The sequence below is a fragment of the Malaya genurostris genome, chromosome 3 (genome assembly GCF_030247185.1).
Source record: "Malaya genurostris strain Urasoe2022 chromosome 3, Malgen_1.1, whole genome shotgun sequence".
Lineage (NCBI taxonomy): Eukaryota > Metazoa > Arthropoda > Insecta > Diptera > Culicidae > Malaya > Malaya genurostris.
In genome coordinates, this window is record NC_080572.1 from 285,484,781 (window position 1) to 285,500,641 (window position 15,861).

Consider the following 15,861-nt stretch of genomic DNA (forward strand, 5'->3'; position numbering starts at 1 on the left):
TAAAATTTTCTCAGAGACTGCTCAACCGATTATCATCAACTCAGATTCAAATTACAGACCTTACAGTCCCATAGCCTGCTATTGAATTGCATATAGATCCGAGTTCCGGTTCCAGAGTTACGGAGTAAAATGTGCTAAATGAACTAAAAAAATTCACTCGATTTTCTCAGCTCATTAGAATTTTACGAGCTTAGACTCAAATTATAGGTCTTACAATTTCCTATAATCCCACAGAAATTCATCTGGATCCGACCTTCGGGTCCGGTGTTGAAAACTGATAAGTATAAAAATTTTCCGGAGCGTGTTTTTATACATAACACAAACAAATCGAGCCAAACACATTCAATTAGCCGAATAATTTTTCAACTAGGAAGGTATGGTTAGTATATGATAAAATACGTTGACTTTTAGTTTACCGGATCTTCGTTCCTGGTTCCGTAAGTACCGGAAAAGTGTATTTGTGCTCCAAACCGGAAATCTCAGAAACTTTCTCAGAAACGACCAGACCGATCTTTGCAAACTAAGATTCAAATGAAAAGCATTATGTTTTCATAAGTTAATGAAGAATTTGATCCAGATCCGGCTTCCTGTTCCCAAAATACAGAGTAGTGTATATGAAATTGCAACCAGTCATATAGAGAACGCAAAAAAAACCTTTTTAAATCTACCTAGTGGTGTAATGATGCCTTTCTCATATTATTTATATTTTCAAAAATTTAATTAGAAAATTCCGTGAAGAATTTTTTTTATTTTGCATCGTTGCACTAAATGATTAAACATACTTTACCCTATAGTTCTAGAACTGGATGTCGGACCCGCATGAACCACTATTTTCGGTACTTCTGGAACTTGGAACTTGGAACCAGTATAGCCAAAGCCGGTTCGTTTAGTAAGTTACTAATATATCCTACAAATTGAATCAATGTTAAACCAAATCTAGAAGAATTTTACCCTTTTTTGCATCCAGTTCCCTTTTTTCTTGGAGATTTTCTTCACCATTATCGGTGCTTGCGGAAGCGGAAACCGGGCACTAGTAGTCCCAAAGTAGTTTTATATATTCTCTAACTAACAAGGTCTGCCAACTAGATGAATTTAGCAGTAAGTTTTATAAAAATGTGCACCTCATTTCGCCATCGCTTGTGAAAAAATATTCATGAAATTGAAAATTTTCACTAATCGCACTGTAATACCGGAACCGGAAGTCGGATCTGGATCAACTTTTCAAAGAATTTTAAGACATTTTATTTGCTTCTTAGTTTGTGAAAATCGGTTAAGAAATTTTCGAGAAATTTGAGTGCGCATTTTTTAATAAGTTTGCACATATTTCCTTGTAATTTCGGAACGGGAAGTCGGATTCAAATGAAATTCAAGAAAGTTGTATGAGGCCATAAGACCTTTCATTTGAATCTAAGTTTGTGGAAATCGGTTCAGCCATCTCGGAGAAAATTGAATGACATTATTTGTCACATACACACACACAGACTTTTTGTGATCTCGACGAACAGAGTCGAATGGTATATAACACTCGGACCTCCGGGCCTCGGTTCAAAAGTCGATTTTTACAGTGATTGCATAATCTTTCTATATGAGAAAAGCAAAACGTGAAAAATCTTCTAAATTTGATTAATTTTTTTTACATTTTATAGTTTTGGTTAGCAACTGACCAGTTACGCCGGTTTCGAGCTCCCGGTTCCGGAGGTACTGGAAATAGTGGATAAAACTCAAAGTGGATAAAAACTCAAAAACGGAACTCTCTTCATTTTGTCAAAAACAGCTGGGTCAATTTTTTGGAGGAAAACGGCATTCTCATTACTTTGAACTATTTGCAATAGCTTGAGAACATCAGTGAAAGATAAGCGTGGACATTCCAAAGAAAGGTTCACATCGTTGAAGTACAGGAGGAAGATCGGGGGTCCAAATGGCTGCCTAGTGGAGTCCTTTACTAAGCAATAAACTCTTTGGATACAGAGTCATTCAATTCTAATTGGCGATTAATGAGCCATGGATGAAACCAACGCAGTATGTTAGAACCAAAGCACAAAATGTCCAACTTAGCGACTGTAAAGGCGTGGTTAATTTTTTTCAAAGACAGCGGAAAAGTTCGTGTGGATAATGTCAGTTTGTAAACCGCAGGACATAGCATCCGGTATAAACGTCGTGAAGGACAAAAGATTGATAGTCGTAGACCGTTTCTGCAATAAACCACTTGCAATGGTTGAATATTCGGTTGACAAAATTTTTCATCCGGATAGTCCTCGAACTCACTCACAAAATAATGTTGCTGACATCAGTTTCTTTAGCCTATTCTCCAATCATTAACTGTACGTCTTCGACATCAATATCAACATTCTTGTGATCCTACTATGGAATCCATAGTTGAGCACCTTGAGAATAAAATAAATCATAGATTAACTGAACAAATCAAATCATATTCTCAGTGGCATCTGCTTCTCATGTGCACCTCGTGCACTGCACAAACGTTCAAATTATAGGAATTAACTGCTCTATAATTAGATTCTCTATAATTATTCGATGAAAGCATGTCGGATGGTACCGAATAAAAAATAATGAGCGATTTTGTCCACAGCACAATATGCTCAAATGCACTCTAAGCTGTTTGTGGGTCAATGACAACCAAACAATCTTCTCATATCGCATTGCCGTGGTCAATACGTGGCGCTCTGAACTCAAGCACTTTGCCTTGTGCACCGAAATTGCGTGTATTTAGTCACATCCTATATACATCCAACTTAAAATTTCAAGTACCTCTTGTCGCTGTGTTAGTGTCTTTTCCGTGCACAAGAAGAGAAGACAACTCAGCTTGTTGTTCTCTCTGTCAAGTTTGACTGTGTGAGAACTTGCATGCACAACTTCAGTAGAGGTTTCAGTGGCTTATGCTTATGGCAGTTGGAAATAAATTGCTGTCTCAGTTGCAACGTCGGTGCGGTTTTATCGATGAAGGTATTGACAGATTTACTCGACGTGCAGAGCGCTGAATTCTTTTATTGTAGCGATTATATGAAATAAGTTTAATAAAAACTTCCCATCCAAAAGTATTTCGTTATTCCCTTGTATTGAAAAACACAAGCGAATATCTATTCCTCAATCTTTAGTTTTCACTTACGCAGTGCAAAGCAAAGTCTTGGCATTACATTCCTTTTGTGAAATTTGGCCTTTCTGTTTCAACAGACTTCGCAGCCGATTCTTAGCGTACAGAATCATTGCATGGCATACTACGATCATACTCACACTATGAATCCTTCCAGGTCGGGACTCGAACTGGCTTGTAAGACCAGCGCCGTATGCATTGAACCACCAACCCGAGTGTACTTACGCAGTGCACAATCCATAAATTTCGTCACGAGACGCTTCTACTGCTCTTTACGAGTCCTCAGAAATCAGCTTCAGTTTTCAAAAACGAAAACTAAATACTCCCTGCAAACGGTGGATGAAGTCAAAGTCGTCTTTTTCAATTTGAAATCAATATCTCACACAAATATGAACAAAACACAAGTATTTTCTCAAGATGGCATTACTGAAACAAATCAGCTTTCTGATTGATCTAAAACTGCTGTTAAACCCTTAAAAATTCGTTGGACGGGACATGGGGTGTTGCTCAGTTCCCAAAATGGATTGTTCAACATAGAATCAGCAACACGTTTTACTAAACTTCTCGCTAAAACGTAGAATTGGGTCAAAGTTTCAGAGAAGTTTCGCAGATCTTTTATGCATCAAAATGTTTCAATAAAACCAAACTAAAATAGAATAAAGATTCAAATTTCATGCAATGACTGGAATAAAATGCTACGTGAACATTCTAGAGAGAACACCAGAACGGAGTCATGACCAACTCTCTAAACGCTATTCGACAGATAGATTGTTATGAAACAAGAGAAGCACGTAAACCAAAATTTTGGCATTCTTCGAAGTTGCTACGGGGAGATTTGCAACCAGAAAAGTTTCAACATAAGCCGAAACGAGTAGACTGTATGTGTATGGTAACTACAAACAAAGCAATTTGCCTACCGTACTACGTGTATGGAAGGAATGGCTTCTAGTGATTGCATAGTCGGTGTGCCGCCCCAGGTGTACCGTGTTTTGATGGAATACACAGGTAACGAAAGCAAAAATAGGATGCCATTCCAATTGGAAATTGAAGAAGCCCGCCAAAACAGACTGTGTCTGGTACAAGGGTGACGCCAACCTAATTGCATATTGGGAAATACAAACCAAAAAAAAAAAAAACAAGCAGTTGAGTCATCGTTGTCTGAAAACGGCGACTGTGGCGCTAGAGATTGGTAACCCTAGTTGGATGAGGTGGAATAATAACGTCTTGCCGCCATACGACATGGTCGTTGATCTGGTCTCGTTTTTTTTTTGGTTAATTTCACTCAAGCTTGAAGATTGCAAAAAGGCGATGAAGCTGTTTGACTAATTGACATTGCGTAATATCAAGCAGGCGAACTCCGACCAAAAGAACAATTTAGTGCATGGAATTTATTTGACCTTAGTTGATAAAACATGTGCTTTCTGGAGATGATCATAACCTTGAATGACCGTAAGAAAAAATATTTGTTTACCTTCACAAGTGTAATTTTTTTTTCAGATTCCCAAATTCACCACTTTAAACAGCACTACGTTTCACGGATAAATTTTTGATATGCAAACATATTGTATTTAAAAAAAACCAAAATTGAATTTTCAACCCGCCATCAAAATCAGTTTTCTCTGCACTCTCACGGGTTTGTCACTACGCTGAGTAAAATAAAATACACAGACAAATTTCTCACAATTTTGAATACACCAACTTTTCAGCAGATGCTAATGTTTAGCTGAATTTTCAATGCAACAGAGCATAAGTTTCACCTCACTGAAATTGAATTCGCACAACTTATCAATAACTTACTTATTCAACTGTTTGTCTAAAATACCGAGAAAAGATTACATGGCCAACGCGAGCAAAGATGGAGCTTTTCCATACAACGTAGCTATAGGCAATGCGTCAACATATAGAGCATATAGCATAGCATACCTAGCCGAGTTTTCATCATCATCACCACCATCGTCGTCATCGTTCGATGCAGAGGGACCGTGGAATTATGTTGTACCAATACCAATACCCTACACCTATAGTACCTACAGTACACTCAGAAAAATCCTCACTTCAATGCTACGTGAAAACGTATGTGATTTTTATCCATAGAACTTTTCTTGTAATACTTATGTGAAGTATAGATAGCACAGAATGAACCCATGAACTCTTAGTCCACATTTGTATCACGTCATATTTACGTAACTTTTTTCGTAGATTCTATAGAATACTTTTGTGAAATTTATACAAAGTTCATTTGAATTGTGCTGTAAAATTTATTTCATTTTAACTTACTTTTTACCAGAATTTTACTTAATTGTCACATTATTTTCATGTAATTGTTACTAAAAAGTTCTATATTGAATCTTAATAATTTATATTGGTACTAAAAACTAACAGATTACATAGTCTGTTGGACATAACATTGCGATAAATTTTGTTCGCACGCAGATATTCTGAAAATTTTACTTTTTAAATTCGTTTCTGTTGAATCACTGGTGAAAAATATCAAAAATACAGAATGCTATGTTCTAAATCCTTTCTCCGAAGCAACTAAACTGAAGCAAACATTGTTCCCTTTAAGGAATGCATTCAGCTGGAACTAGTAGTTCAAGATGTGATTGATGTGCTGGAACACAATCTAAAGGTTTTGCCTTTTGAACTCCGCTGTAGAAAAAAACAAAATTGAATTGTTTTTCAGTTTCGTATTTTTGGAGCAGTTTTTGTGTTCCAGTTCCGTATTTTATTTACCCTAAAATCACTGTGATAAATACCTTAGAAGGGTCGAAAGGGATTTTTCCTATGTTGTTTGCTCTAGGTTTTTTCAACTGACGCCATATTGCGAGCACAAAATGAACATGACAGAATGAATTCAAGTAAGTGCGTGACACATAGAATATATGTGACAACAGCAATAATTCTGACATATGGTTCAATTCATGTTCAATCATGATCCGCTGGTTGTTAAGAAGATCACGTAAACTCCGATGACAAAGCCATTTTTGGAATCTACGTGTTTTTTCACATAAGGTTAACGTGTGGATTTTTTTGAGTGTAAGACAGTTCACGAATACATGCAGACACTGAAAAAAAGAAACTGAAAGAAACCTACACCAACAGCAGCCGTGGTACGGTCTAGGTTCAAAGCGTGGAAACCTTCGGTAAAACTGCAGCAGCACTATGGGCGTGACGTGATGAGCTGCGGGTAATAATTGACCGTGAAGTGAGGTAAAATTTTTTGACTGGTGCGGAATATTTCGATTTGAAATGAAATCTGCACAAATGGAAAATTCACGGTTTCAGATAAAGAATAAAAAACGTCCTTAGTTTTCATGAAATTATTTTAATGACCGTCGATTTAAATGAATTGTAATTAAAATTTTCGAATCTTCAACATGAATAGATAGAAATTGTATGAACCTTATTCCTTTCAAACTAAACGTGTTGCAATCGATTAAACATTCCATGAATTGTAGAAGTGGGTTCCTCTTTAAAGTTTTTGTCATTATTTATATTACTTTCAGAAACGGTGTTCAGAGACCAGCATAACCCAAAATAGTTCGTATGTCCATTAGTTGATATGAAAAATAAATTGGAATAGTTTTGAGCCCAACTTTGAAGATTTTTTAGTATCGTCATCTTCTATGACGGTTTGAATTTTAAAAACCCCTTAACCCTGTAGTTTCAAAATTGGAAATCGGATCCGGATCAAATTTACCAATTTTGTATGGAACCATAAATTTATTTTAATTTGAATTTTTGTTTATTAAATTCGTTCTGGTTCCTTTTAGCTTCTCTATTCCCGATACGTTCGGAAACGGAATTCGGAAATCGGTGTAAGCGAAGTCAGTTCAATTCGCCTAATGGATTGTTAACCATTTCATTAGATTCGAAGTTTTTGAAAATCAGTGTAACTATTTTAGAGAAATCGTAGTGCGTTCCACATAATATTTTTGGGTACCTTTCAGGATCGAAACCTGAATACTGGTAAAACGGAAATAAGTTTATTTGGACATCGACTCTCAAAATCTGTGAACCCGATAAACTCGATAAATTTGTGTGAAATTTTTCCACTAATAACCCTGTATCTCCTGAACCGGAAGTCGAATCTGATTAAAAAACAAGCAGTTTTATGGGACCTTAAAGCCTTTTATTGGAATGCTAGATGGACAAATCGATATAGCCATCTACAAGTAAAATGAGTTACATTGTTTTAATTTTATTACATATATCATCCTGTAGTTCCGGAACCAGAAGTTGGATCCAAATAAAATTCAGAAACCTTATATTAGAGCACAGGACTGAGTTAAATATGAATCTAAGTTTGCAGAAATCAAAAATTAATGAAATGAATTACTTTTCACGCACAAATTTGCTTATCTCGTGGAACTTCTTCGAATGTTATATGATTGTGTTCTTCCAGTAATTATTGTTGCAAGCAGTATGTTTCAATGTATATATTGAATATTGTTTTGGATTTGAAAATACTGCCATCTTTCTTATACATATGTCATATTCGAATGATTATGTTGCCAAAAACAAACCGTGCTAAAATTGAAACGTAATGGAAAAGGGTGCTGTGCATAGTCTTTTAGGTACCAAAAAACAATTGCATAAAACAGTATTGAACATTGTGTTTCACTTTGCTCCGAAACATCGCTTTATCATCAAGCGCGTAAAACTCCTACTACTGGAATAAGGCGAAAAGTCGCTTAGACAAAAATATGGATATCTACGTTAAAAATGGACGAATTTTGACAATCTATGGCTTGTTGGACAGCTATTACCGTGTGGAATCTATGTCTAAAAAGATATTATGTTTTCAAGGTCAATTGAAACAGATATTATCAAAAAACCTAAAATTTTGACATAAAATCTCGTATAACTCAAAAAGTAAACATCCGATCTCAAAACCATTTAAAAGCGTTCAGAGTGACGGGAAGACCTTTCATTTGCGACTAGTTTGATCAAAATCGGTCCAGTCATCTCGGAGATCTCGACCTCTTAGTTGACAACACACATACCGACACACACACACGGACATTTGCTCAGTTCGTCAAGCTGAATCGATTGGTATATGTCACTCGGCCCTCCGGGCCTCGGAAAATTTGTCTAAAGTTTGAGCGAATTCTATACCTATTTTTATATATAGAAAAAAAGGAAAAAACAATCAAAATCGCACAAAGGTCAATACAAACTTTTCCGAAATCGAATGAAAACGCGCTTCATTCATCTAAAAGGCTTTTCCATGTACCACATATGTATACTCATTTTTCATGTCACGGCTGGGTACAAAACAAAAGTTTATTGACTAACCAACTCAAATACATGTTGGCAGCGCCCTCCAAAATTTTAATGAAGCTTTCTGTACATGTAGACTCTGTCACGAAAAGCCACTTCGCATATTTTGTTTTTCCAAATTTGATTCACCTTTTTCACCATTTTTTTTCAAATAGCTTCAGTCAAAAAATGCCAAATCCCACATAAAATTTTTGCACGTGTGATTTTCACATAACTAGTCGACTTTTCGAATAAAATTATTGGAAAAAATAACTAATCGACTTCTACACTCACGATATTGATTTAAAGATTAAAAGGCAATTTACAAAAAAGGTGGGTGGGTAATGCCAGAGACATAACTGGAGGACGTGAATACGAACAAAATTGACATGCTTCTTGTACACTTTCGAATATCAACAACCGTTCGTTGATTGCGTGAATTTTGAAACTTTTACTGTGCATCTGAACTAAAATATAACTTAATGACGACGTATTCTACCACACTAATAATGCTGAATACATGAGAGTAAACCAATGCAACAAACAGTGTTAAGGTTGCTTTTTTTTGTCGTGAATACGACTTACTTTACTATAGGGAGCCTTTTCAAAATTTACCCTCTGAGAGAGTGATAAGTTTTTGATCGTGAATATCTCTTGTTGTATCTAACGAATCAACATAATTTTTGCTACATGCCATCGGAAATATAACCACAATTTTATGATAAAATTTTCAGATTTGTAACATAATCTCAAATAATTCAAAATTAAACTTTTCTGAAATGTTTGGTATAAACGAGTATCAAAAAGGATAATTCATAAGAGGCGTTTGCCTTTCTCGTATTTTTAAAGCTCATAGCTCAGTGATCTGTGAAAGGATTTTTATAAATCTAAATACCAATAGAATCGAAATGTTTCAACTTAAACGTGTATAGCAACAGCATTGAAGTATTTTAATATTACACTATTGAAAACCCTGTCTCATTTGACCCATGTCAACACCAGCCAATCAGAACGCGTTCTGAGGAAGAGAACAAAATATCTGCTGCTGTACAATAAATCGTTCGAGAAAAATGTTCCGAACAGTGCTTAATATCGTAGTGAGTTGCACAATTTGGTCCTTCTGGAAGGCAGGAATAAATCCGTTAGAGCATCCTGATAGTTTCTTTCGATGAAATGCAAATCCGAAATGAAATAATCGAAATTAAAATTCTATATGCTATTTTTATAGCCGTTAGGATCGATTTTTAGTGAAAAAGCTACAGACGAAATCAATCAAAAAGAAACCTCTTAACAAAAATTGGATCAGTTTGGATTCTATCGCCACTGCGAGCAGATGTATTTTGTGTCGTCTGCAAAGCTAGTTTCGCTTCCGACAAGAGCGATTACGTCACAGCTGCCAGTCATTTGCACTGGTGAAAACACAATGGTGGAGAGCATTACACAAAATCAGCCGTTCTTATGGCTCAAAAGTTTTCTAGAGAACTATTAGGATTTGTTGTTCGCAAATCAAAGGTAAATATCCTCAGTTTAGTGAAAATCTATATCAGTTTGGTTAGATTTGTGCACTTTTCGCTGTGTAAAATTCACAGTAATCGAGATCAAGTGAAGCCTTCTTTGTTTTTGCGAAAAATGTCCCTAATGTCGTAGAGAATTACGCAATTTGACCCTTCTGAATGCTAGAAACGAATCCCTATAGCATATTGATAGTTTCGTTCAATAAAATATGGCTATTGTATCATTGATCAACCCAGCGAATTAATGTTTTCTTCATTGGAAGATTATAATCGGTTGTAAACGCTACACCTACACCAACCATATCAGTATCCCACCCACGTACAACAGTTCAGCCTGGAATTAGATGACGGAAGTCAGCGGCATCCATCGGAATTCGAATTCGACTCATCACTCTCCATCACAAACGTTTTCATAAAAGGTTCTTTTCAGAGCCAGCATTATTTTATTTTAAGGAACTATACTGGTTATTTCATAATATTTGTGTTTCAGAATGTTAAATGTAACTAATCTGTACTTTAGTTTAGGTGCATCGTTTCAAATTAAGGAACATGTCAGTTGTTTTCGTATTCACGACATCCAGTTATGTCTCTGACATTGCCCACCCGCCTATTATTCTCTAAATCATGGCTGTTTTTACTTAAATTTTTGCATTTCTAGCAGATTTTCTTGGGGTGCCTGTTTTTTAAATGACTTTTTGAAATGACCAAAAATGATCACTTATTTAAGTTAGAGAACAATTCTAATCACTGGTATCAAATCAAATTAAACTTTAGCTTTCCATTGCTATAGAAAACAAAATCAAAATCAAAAATTATAAGCCAAAAACAAAACGGTACCGGTAACCGAACACCCTCCTCTACATTTTAAAAGCTGTAATATTCACATCTTATCAATATTTTAAAGTTTGACCATTTGAGTATGGTCCAATACTTTAGTGAAGTCGGTGCCTAATGTTTCTACACAATTGCGATTATTATTCGTTGCATTGAGAGCGAAGGTCACAAATTCAAGTAAATCAAATGTAGTTGATCGGTCTTCAGAAAAAAAAATCATGTTGATTTACTACCTTGGTCAAAAAGTTACCGGCCGTGTGGCGCTCTCAATTTAGGGTGCCACATCTGTCATTGATATTCTATCAAATTTTCAGCTTGATATATCTGGACATTTGTAAAAGTTACGCTACATCTGCGATTGTGCGTGTCTTCGATTTAGTACAATTTTAAAAATGGAATTGAATTCGCAACAACGGACTTGCACTGCGTTAAAAACGGTTTCAATGGTGCGACAACATTGCAAATGTTAGAAGAGTATTTCGGCAACGATCATCTGAAGAAAACAGTCGTTTATCAGAGGCACGGACGTTGCAGAAGTGGCCGTGAGTCTGTGAATGATGATGAGAGAAGCGGTAGGCAATTGACATCGAAAACCGATGAAAACATCAACAAAATCAAAGAATGGATGACGTAAACCGCAAACTGACTATTAGAGAGTCTGCAGAGGTGTTATGATAGGTTGGCGTAAAGCGATTCGTCGAAAAAGACCAGATTTAAGGACAAACAACTCGTGAATCTTGTACCACGATAACGCACCGTCACACAATGCCGTCGTCACCAGCAACCACCGAATTCACCTGATTTGGCTCCCTGCGATTTTCGCCTATTCGGTCAACTGAAGAAACGGCTTTGTGGAACGCGTTTTAGTATTCGAGATGAGATTATGGAAAAATCGCGAATGGCTCTGATGGACATATCGAAAATTGAATATAAAAAATGTTTCGAGGATTGGATCAAATGCTGGCTAAAGTGTGTTCCATTCGCATGGGGAGTACTTTGAAGGGGACAATATCGATTTTTATGAATAATTTTGTATTTTTAATGTTCTGATTATATTCCGGGAACTTTTTGGTCAAGATAGTGTTTGTTATAAGATTTGTTACATGCTGAAAATTTTTCCTCTATATTTTGCTAATTTTTCAAATAATTTAGTTACTTTCAGGATAGTTTCGAATGTGTGACTTGAGCTAGGATTGGAAGACGTCTGAATTTCTGGAAACAATGAACATGTTAGAAATATGTAGCAATGGAAAGGACAATTGTTTTGCCATTTGTTTTTTTTTTTCAAAAGTATTAGAGCAACACCGTCAGTCAATAGGTCCTCTTGATGTATACCTCTAAAGGAAAATTCAGAGGTTTTGTTGAGCCAGAAGGGTCTTGAAGAGACGATCTGAATAACGAGACGAAGTATACCGAAGACCAACTCTATTTTTTGAATGTGTTGTGTAAAACATTTTCTTAGGTTCGTCTTTACCGCAGAGATGGGTCTTAAATCTGTAACTTCTCCTATCAAGTTTCGGGTTCGAGTTTCAGTTTGCTGTATTCTTCGTCAATCATTTTGCAGTCTATTTTCCTCGTTAGATACTGAAGTAAATAGTAAAAACTAGCTCAAAACGGCTCTATGTCCTAACAAGTCTAGAATCAAGTCGTTTTTTTTGTTTCGATTATAGAGGTTTAACCTTAAGGTCATTCGCCTCTTCGGGCCAGAAAAATTTTCTGACCCTATGTGCGGGGATGGGAATCGAACCCAAGTGGGCTGCGTGAAAGGGCATCGACTTACCCATCACGCTATACCCGTCCCAAATCGTTATTGTTCAACTGATTGACTGTTTATTAACAGATTTATAGCAAATATAGTAAAGAAATTAGAATTGAAACACGGTGTTCCTTCTTCTCAAACTCTACACAAACTTTCCAGCTGAGATTTTGTTAACCTTAGAAAAAAAGCACAGCACAATAAATTGTGTTTGCACGTCACTTTGGAATTGTTGCAGGCGCTTCATAAACAAAGAAAACTAAAGAACTTCCAGTTAAAATGAACGTTACATAAACTAGACAAAGTGACACCTTGTTGTTTACTGAATGCATGAGTGTTTGAAATGAATCGTCAAAAAAAAAAAACACAACTTCATACTACCGAGGCAAGCCTACCAATTTATGCTTGTTATTTATCTCAAGGCAAAGGGAACCTGGGACAACGTGACTAGCAGCATGTTTGAGAATGATAAACGAACGATTCTATCTGTTTTCGGTGGCCTGCGTGAAGATCACAGCCGACCACGTGTATTTTCGGTATTTTCCACTGCCTTTCAATGACATTCCGATTGCGCATGTCTGCTGAATTGGGAAGGAGCTGGGTAGGAAAAGAATATCCTTTTTTACAGTACTACTACAAATACCAGCAACCGTAACGAATTACTATGGGCCTGTTTCCAGACTGTACCTAATTATCCACGTGGTTCGTTACTTTTGACGTTTGTTAGTGTTATTATTATTATTATTATTATTCGATACAATTGTTGTTGAATGCAGGTCCATGACACCGAAACCGGTTTGGCCTGCTTTGATTCAAACGATACTGAAAATCAAACGATATAGAATTTAAGGTTTTTTCGATTCGATGTTGACCTAAAATCAACTTAAAATTTAATCGAACATCCATTCCTACATTCCATACGAGATTCATTGAATCAGCCCCTGTTTAGTTTGACGTGCGCTCGCGGTACGCACTGATTGACCCCCGGACGGACGAAAAACCGAAAGAGGAAAGCCAACGTAAACAATCGGTTAATCAATGAACAACCTTTGAAAAACCAGTTTTTTTTTTGTTTCGTTCTCTAAATCATCGAACCCACATATGTACGAAAACAACCGTTTTCTGCGGGTGCCGTCCGTCCCTTTTCCGGAGTGAGCCAGCATCGATGACTAATCGGCTACCCGCCCGAACGAAAACGCCGAAACCACATGGTCATTGAATGGTACCTTCAGAGTGTGCTAATGGTCTACGTGCCGATGATGAGCAAGCCTTGCATCAGAAATCAAAACAATTTTTTTTCAGTATTTTTTTCGCTTACTGTGATCATGTAAAACGTGACTTTACGATTTGACAGTTTCGACTTTCTTCGATGTACACAAATTCTCACACGTAGCAAGCGTTGTTTTATTTGTGTCTCAAAAAAAAAATCATTTGCGGTCATTACAAAACTCGCATCGACCTCACAGAATACAATAAGAATACTTGTTTGCTGATGGGACCAGTTCAACAGTTTTTTTCACCATCACATAAAAAGGTCCATTTCCTTTTTATACTCTATCTGCTCTACTTTTTCCGCTGATCTTCGAACGAAATCCAACAATTTCAACATCATCATACAGATAAACGCTTTGATTGTAACAATGCTCTGTCGATGATCTCGAACGAACATAAAGCATAACTTCTCGATCTCGGTTGCAGTATGCAGTGGAGTTGTGATGGTTGCATTCCCGCATGATGAGCCAATGATATTGACAATTGACCGTCCTCGCACACATTCGAACCACGATTAAAAAGGTGTGTCTGTTTGGAACCCCTACACATACTACACTGATACTGTGCACGAGTGTGTACGAGTTGCGGAAAATTTCCAACACTGTCTCAACCATCGGTTTGGAAGTTGATGTACGAACGAGCATAGTTAAGGGAAAACTTCCAGGCAAAGCTGCTTGACTCCGTTGTAACCGAAGGTAAGCTAACAAATGTTGGACCATGGATAGGCGATAGCATATAGATTTGGTTAATCGCAGGCCCGTATCCAGGATTTCGTTTTGAGAGGGCACTGGTTAAAAATAAAACATCTAGCTTCTTTGTGTATCTATTTCTCGGTGCGGTTTTAGTATCTCATATTTATTTCTTAGAAGAAGAAGATCCAAAAGTAATCAATAAATTATAAAGTTATCTGAGAAAGGCTCAGAGCAAATATCATTGCTAAAGACAATCCAGGATCCCATTTATTAGTTATAATTCAATTGTTGTGAGATCAATAAGAAAGAAACTAAAAATGAGCTGATAAAAACTTAAAGGATCGTGTCCTATTCCACCTGTTTTATCACACGGAAAGACCGAAATCAGCATTTCGGCGATAAAAATTAGTTACTTTTCTGGTTTTAGTTAGTTATTTTATGGGACAACTAAAGAAATCTTACATTTGCTAATTTAGATTTTTTTATTTTCATTACCTTAATAATTCGAAATGGCTATTTTTGCCTTTCTCATATAGAAAGGCTATGCAATTACTGTGAAAACTGACTTTTCACCGAGGCCCGGAAGGCCGAATGTCATATACCATTCAACTCAGCTCGACGAACTGAGCAAATGTCTGTGTGTGTGTATGATGGCTGAACCGATTTTCACAAACTTAGATTCAAATAAAAGGACTAACAGTCCCATAGCCTGCTATTGAATTTTATTTGAATCCGACTTCCGGTTCCGGAGTTACATGGTAATATGTGAAAATTAGAGAAAAAGTGTGCACTCATTTTTCCCTGAAACGGCTCAACAGAATTTTCACAAAATAAGATTCAAATGAAAGGTCTTATAGTTTCCTAAAAATTTCTAGAACATTTCATCCGGATCCGTCCTCCGGTTCCGGAACTAAAGCGTGATAAGTGGAAAATTACCAATTTCATTAGTAGTATTTCACAAACGATGGTCGATGGCTTGTTAGTTCGTGGGCATAAAAACTTAATTCGGCACTACTGGTCCCCCCTTTTCCTGTTCCGGAAGCACCGAAAGTGGTGAAGGAAAACTCCAAGAATAAAACTCACTTCGACTTCTCTGCGATGCTTGAACCGATTTTCACAAATCATGATTCGAATTGAAGCTCATATTATCTTTAAAAATACTGTGAAATTTCATCCGGATCCGACATCCGGTTCCGCAGTTACAGGGCGATGAGTGTTAAAGTTTTCAAATCGCCAAATCGATTGACAATATATATAACACCTAAAGAAGAAAAACACAAAACAAACGATGCGTGCTTTGTTCTATTTCGTACACGCTATGAAGGAATCAAAACTGTTACGGATGTCTGCTAATGGTGTGTGATTTTGGAAAAAGACGGTGCTGCGGTTGATAAAAATTCTAGCTATTATATGATAAGTGCG

The 15,861-nt window shown here is 36.6% G+C and overlaps 1 protein-coding gene across 2 annotated transcripts in view; it reads right to left on the bottom strand.

Annotated features, from left to right (window-relative positions):
* Nucleotides 1-15,861, bottom strand: part of LOC131439212 (autophagy-related protein 13 homolog) — a 103,591-nt gene that overhangs the window by 73,298 nt on the left and 14,432 nt on the right. The window contains exon 1 of one of the 2 annotated variants that reach the window (XM_058609967.1): nucleotides 4,581-4,978. The exons of the other annotated variant lie outside the window; for it this stretch is intronic. The gene's annotated coding sequence lies outside the window, so the exon portion shown is untranslated. Of the gene's footprint in view, nucleotides 1-4,580; nucleotides 4,979-15,861 lie in introns of those variants that run through there. 2 annotated transcript variants of the gene reach the window in all.